The 5636-nt window shown below is 41.3% G+C and overlaps 1 long non-coding RNA gene across 1 annotated transcript in view; it reads right to left on the bottom strand.

The window, feature by feature from the left end:
* LOC106735145 (uncharacterized) overlaps nt 1–4256 on the bottom strand; it is a 15372-nt gene extending 11116 nt beyond the window's left edge. Inside the window, exon 1 of the long non-coding RNA XR_003549803.1 lies at nt 4167–4256. This is a non-coding gene — a long non-coding RNA (uncharacterized LOC106735145). The remainder of the gene's footprint in view (nt 1–4166) is intronic.
* Nucleotides 4257–5636: the final 1380 nt, after the last annotated feature.

The raw sequence follows: 5636 nt of genomic DNA, 5'->3' as shown, positions 1-5636 counted from the left end.
TGGGACATAGCAGAGGGTGGGGGATGGGGAATCAGGGATGGCAAGACAAAGGGCAAGGTATGCAGGATGTAAGAATTGGAAAATTATTTGCTGAGAACATGTATGTGGATGTACTTGATTGAGACAATGCACAGTGTATTTTGGATGGAAAATTCATTTGTGTGTTGTGAGGGTGTAAAGTGAATTAATAAATAAATAAATTTAAAAAAAATAAAAATAAAATAAAATAAAATAAAAAAAAGAAAGCAAGCATAGATACCAGAGACAATGTGGGAGGAGAGTGGGAGATGGCAGAGGGTAAGAGATAGGGAATCAAGGATGAGGGAAAAAAAAAAAAAGAAAAACATTAGGAAATAAGAAATGGAAAATTATTTGTTGATGATAACATGTATGCTGATGTGCTTGATTGAACCAATAAACAGTGTAATCTGGATGGAGAATCTCATTTTGCATGTTGTAATGATGTACAGTGAATGAATGTAAATAAATAAATAAATTTTAAAAAAAAAAGAAGAAGAAATAGAAGTTATAAATAAGCAAATAATCTCGAGAGACAGAGACAGAAAGCGAGAAATCATCGCCCCCAGAGGGATGGCCACACCACAAGCCCTCCTCCATTCTCCTCTCAGGATCTTAGGCACACACACATGCACCTGGCGTCAGTTTTAATCCACTGGGTCCAGTCCGCTGTGGTGGACTAGACGGAGTCCAGCGCCACAACCATTACGCCATCTGCTGGTCGCAGTCGTCAAAAATTTCTACCCCTAAAATAAAAGGCCAAGATAATTACCAAGTCTTTGAGAAAAAAAACTTTTTTTATTTAATTTTTAAACCTCTCAAAGAGTAGAAAAAGAAGAAAGATTATCTTGGCTACAAAAGCTGGCCTGGACAATGTTAGAAAATAGGAGAATAGAATAATTTCACTCACAAACAGAAATGCAAAATTGCCACAGAAACTATTAGGAAATAAATGTTAGGAGTCTATAATAAATAATACATCACAACCAAGTATTTTTTCTGAAGGATGAAGCAATATTTAACATCAGAGTTCATCAGTATTTTCTACTTAAATAACACATGAAAAAGAGTAAATCATTCTAATAGATGCAGAAAAAATATTTATCAGTGTAAACCGAAGACTATTTATGCTGAATTATTTTTTGAAAAAGTAGAAATATCCAAGAACGTTTTTTTTTTTTTTTTAAGTTTGCTATAGAGCACATGCACTCATTGGAGAGAGGGAGAGAGACCAGGAGAGAGGAAAAGTGGGAAATCCCACCCTGGGGGGTGACCATGTCGCAATCCCTTCTCCTCCACCCTCCTCGTGGGATTTTGGCCACGCATGCACATGCATCTGGTGTGATTTTCAAGTAGCCAGGGGCCAGGACTTGACTGGCGAAGCTGGTCATGTGAGATCCAGCAGCCTTAACCTCCTGGCCCCAAGAACATTTTTTACTTGCTAAAACAAATTTACTAAAAACTCATAAACATCATAATCAATAGTGAAAATTTATAAGCATTGTCTTTAAAGTCAGGAAAATTACCCAACACTTAGAAACAGGCAAGAAGACACTTCTTCTCTCATTTACTGTCTCTCTCTGATGAGAGCATGCACCTTCTGGTGCAATTTTTTAAAAGAAGTATATGATAGGGACCAGCAGATGGTGTAATGGTTATGTCACTGGACTCCCAAGTTGCTGACTGTGGTTCAAGTCCCAGACCTGGCAACTTAAAACTCGTGCTAGGTGCATGTGTGTGCGTGCCCCAAATTCCGAGAAGAGAATGGAGAAGAATAGATTGTGGCATGGACATCCTCCCTGGGGGCTGATTTCCCCCTCTCGCTCTCTTTGTCTCTGTCTCTCTGGCAAGTACAGGAAGAGATTTTCCCTATAGGAAAAGTCTCTCTGTACCCACTCAGTTCAAGGCCCAGTCAAATCTAAATCATTTAACTATTTGCTGAGCCTGTAAGAAACTTTGCCTTCCAGAACCTTACATTACTTTTTTAAACTTCCATTTATAATGCACTATTACTCATAATTCATTCTTTTTATGATAAAAAATACAGAAAGTCACATAGAACTATGTATGAAACACTGCAATCAATAAGAGCTTACATGGTATAGGAAGGTGAAAATCCCAATCCCAATTTTGCTTCTGCCAGATAAACAGATCAAGATTACGAAATAATTCTATTTTGTATCATTCTCAAGATATATGCAAAAAAGAACAGTACTGCACTTAATATTTGGCAACCTCTTTTACTCACTCAGTGTATATGCCCCTGACATTCACTAATGTTAATTCGCGTGGACCTAACTCACTTATCTTTTTTTAAAGAATTATTTTATTTAACTTTATTTATTTACTTATTTTAGTTTGACCAGAGAGGGACATGGTAAGAGAGAGAGAAAGCCAGAAAGCAAGTTGCCAGGTCCAGAACTTAAACCATGGCCAGCCATGTGGGAGTCCAGCGCCCCTAACCACCATGCCACCTGCTGGCTCCCCCAGCTCACTCAAATGCAGTTTGTTCTTCATAAGATACATTTTGGGCCAGCAGGTGGCATGGTGGTTGAGGTGCAGGACTCCCATCTGGCTGACTGTGGTTCGAGTCCCGGACCTGGTAGCTTGCTTTCTCACTTTTCCCTTTCACTCTGTTTCTCTCTGGTCAGGTTAAAAAATAATAATAACAACAACAAATACAATTCTTTGTTTAAAAAGGTACATTTTATTTATACAGTCACTCATCTGTGACTTGTATCCGTTCCAGCTTACATTATTAGGAAAAATATTTCACTAAACATTTTTGTTTATGTTTCTGATAAAAGTTCTTCCATATTAGTAATAAGACTAAACAAGAAACTGATGACGTTTTCAGTGTACTGAATATTGCTAAGCTCTATTCTTTCAAAAATGGCTGCCAATTTTCAGATAACTATGTATCATAAAATTGCCTTTCGATGTGGTTGTGCAAATTTACACTCCTAACAACCTGAAAGAGTAATCACCAATCACTGCTTAACACTTGGTATTATTATCATTTTTACATTTTCCAAATCTGATTAATAAAAAAATGGTTATTGTTATTTTTGTTTTTTCCCAGATTACTAGTGACGTTACTATCCTTTTATGTATTTAATCATTTGCTTTTAAAAAAATTTTTTTTGGGGGGAGAGATTTTTGTTATAGGGCACATACCCTTGCCAGAAAGAGAGAGACAGAAAGCAAGAAATCACCTCCCGGGGGATTGGCCACACCACAATCCCTTCTCCTCCATTTTCCTCTGGGGATCTTGGGCACGCACGCACACACGCATACACACACACACACACCCAGCACACCCAGCATGACTTTAAAGCCACCAAATCCGGGACTTGAACCAAGGTTGAGTACATAGGAGTCCAGTGACATAGCCATTAGGCCAACTGCTGGTCCCTTAAATTTTCTTTTAAAAGATACATATAATTTCTGTTTAAAATTTGAAGGGGACACATATAAGCTAAATGGTAATCATTATGCCACAAGAGAAGCACCAGTACCTGTAGAGAAGTGCACATTATTTATGGAGGTACACAAGAGGACCACTGTACTGGTTAGGATACCTTTGGGTGTAAGTAACAGAAACTAGCTTTAACGATTACAGGGCTTTATTAGCTCAGATAACGCGGATGTTTACAGATAGATCAGGATAGACTTGATCCAGCAACTTAAAAATCATTCAGTGTCAAATTTCTTTCCCTTCCTCAATTCTGCAATCCTTGGGGGTCAGCTTAGTTTTGGTCTCCTGTCGGCTCCCCCTTGTGGCAGGAGGTGGTTACCAGATGCTCAAAGTTAAGTGTCCTCTGTGCACGCCTGGCAGGAGAGACAGAGCAGCTTTTTCTGTGTTGGGGGATGGGGAGAATATGATATTCTAGGGAGGGGGCAACATCAGTGCTCAGCACCCACCCCCATCTCGCTTTGTAGGTACGACAGTGCTTCTGTGTGACTCTCCAAAACATATGGATCAGCACCAACCGGCTTCTGTGGTTCTGATCCTGGGGATCCATGTTTCTTGTATAAAATGAAATGTTCCATTTATGATACAAATAGAGATCCATATGTCTTGTGTTAAATGAAATGTTCTGTTTATAATATACACAGCAGAAACCCACAACTATCTGGGTACTTACCCATCCCCATCATCTTTCTTTTCTTCTTTTTTTTTTTAATCAATTTTAAATTTAGTATCCACAGCTGAGCATGTAGATGCATAATATATAAACATGCCTTTAAGAAACTTCTAGAAATCAAATAAAGAAAAATAAAATAGGTATTAATACCTTGAAATATATCAACAGTTAAGTCAGAGTTTAAATGGAATTGTGCGTTTGGAGTGCTTAAAAATAAGACGGTCTCCCTCCATATTATGTGTCCCTTTTAGGTAGATTTTTATTCTGTGACAAAACAAGCTAGCTGTCCAGTGACGACACATTCCTACGTTGTGTGCACAGTTTGCAAACATGGCCACATGGCTTTATGGACACAAGAAGACTTTGGGATTGACGGGGAAGAGAAAGTCATGTAACCACATGTGCAAACCGTTATGCAATTTCAGAACGTTCAAATAACGGCAGCGAACGATGGCTGCGGAGTTCCGACCGCCGCACTTCTCTTCCACCAAAACGCCAGAGGCCAGAGTCCGTGCTGTTTGGAGACGTGAGCAACTCCTCGGGTACTAAAGGTCTGAACGTGTGGGAAACAAGCTTCCTCAGTGAGCTGTTACGATAAGTAAAAAGTCTCTTAAATTTTAATTAACACCATTTTTCAAGACCCAATATTCCCATCTGCCTCTATCTGCAACTATTTGGGTATAATTCGTTTTCCTAAGTCGTCGGTTTTATAAAATTGATTGCCTACTCAAGAAAGGCTGCTGACTTTGTGTTTCACAAACTCTAGAAAAGCTACTTAGTGGTTTTATGTTGACAAAAGCATGTTGGGATGGAAGGTCTGTGAAGAGTCTGAGTCTGAGTGAGTGGTGACAGGTATCCTAGGGATATTTGGAACCTGGACAGACCAATTTTCTCATTTTAATTGTCACAAAACAACTGGGGGTGCTAACAGGCCCTGGGTGCCGAAGTAAGGCCGTGAGTCCCGCTCACTCTGGATGTAGAAACCTGCAGTTTGCACACCCCTTCCCAGAGGCCTCAAGGTCCCCGAAGCCGGGCTACAGGACAAGCGCGTGTGCCAGCCTGCAGCCTGCTCCATGGTTTTCGTTCTCTCCCCCTGCAAAAGTTGGGGCTTCCAATTGCTAAGCGGGTCTGGGATTACCCAGAGTAAACGCTGCTAGTTTATGGCCGGTTGGAGTCAATAGTCTAGCGCCGTGGACATAACCCCGTGTGAGCGTGGAGGACGCCCTCCGAACGTCCAGTGAGCGCCGGTGTCACGCTGTCACGGTACACACCGACGGGACACGCGAAGAAGGGACAGCATGTTCGAGCTCAGAAGAGGCGGGGAGCTCCTGGGGGTGGGGCAGCTTCGAACCTCTACTAGTCCAGGGTCCGGTCCCAAGGCCGGCTGCAGGCTGCGACCGCGACCACGCCCCGGGCCAGGGGTGCGGACTGCGGGCGACAGGGGGCGCCGGCGAGCGGCCGGGCCGGCCT

Source organism: Tupaia chinensis, unplaced genomic scaffold, assembly GCF_000334495.1.
Source record: "Tupaia chinensis unplaced genomic scaffold, TupChi_1.0 Scaffold000315_1, whole genome shotgun sequence".
NCBI classification, from domain to species: Eukaryota; Metazoa; Chordata; class Mammalia; order Scandentia; family Tupaiidae; genus Tupaia; species Tupaia belangeri.
The sequence above is the reverse complement of the archived record's forward strand: the minus strand, read 5'-3'. Positions and strand labels throughout refer to the sequence as shown.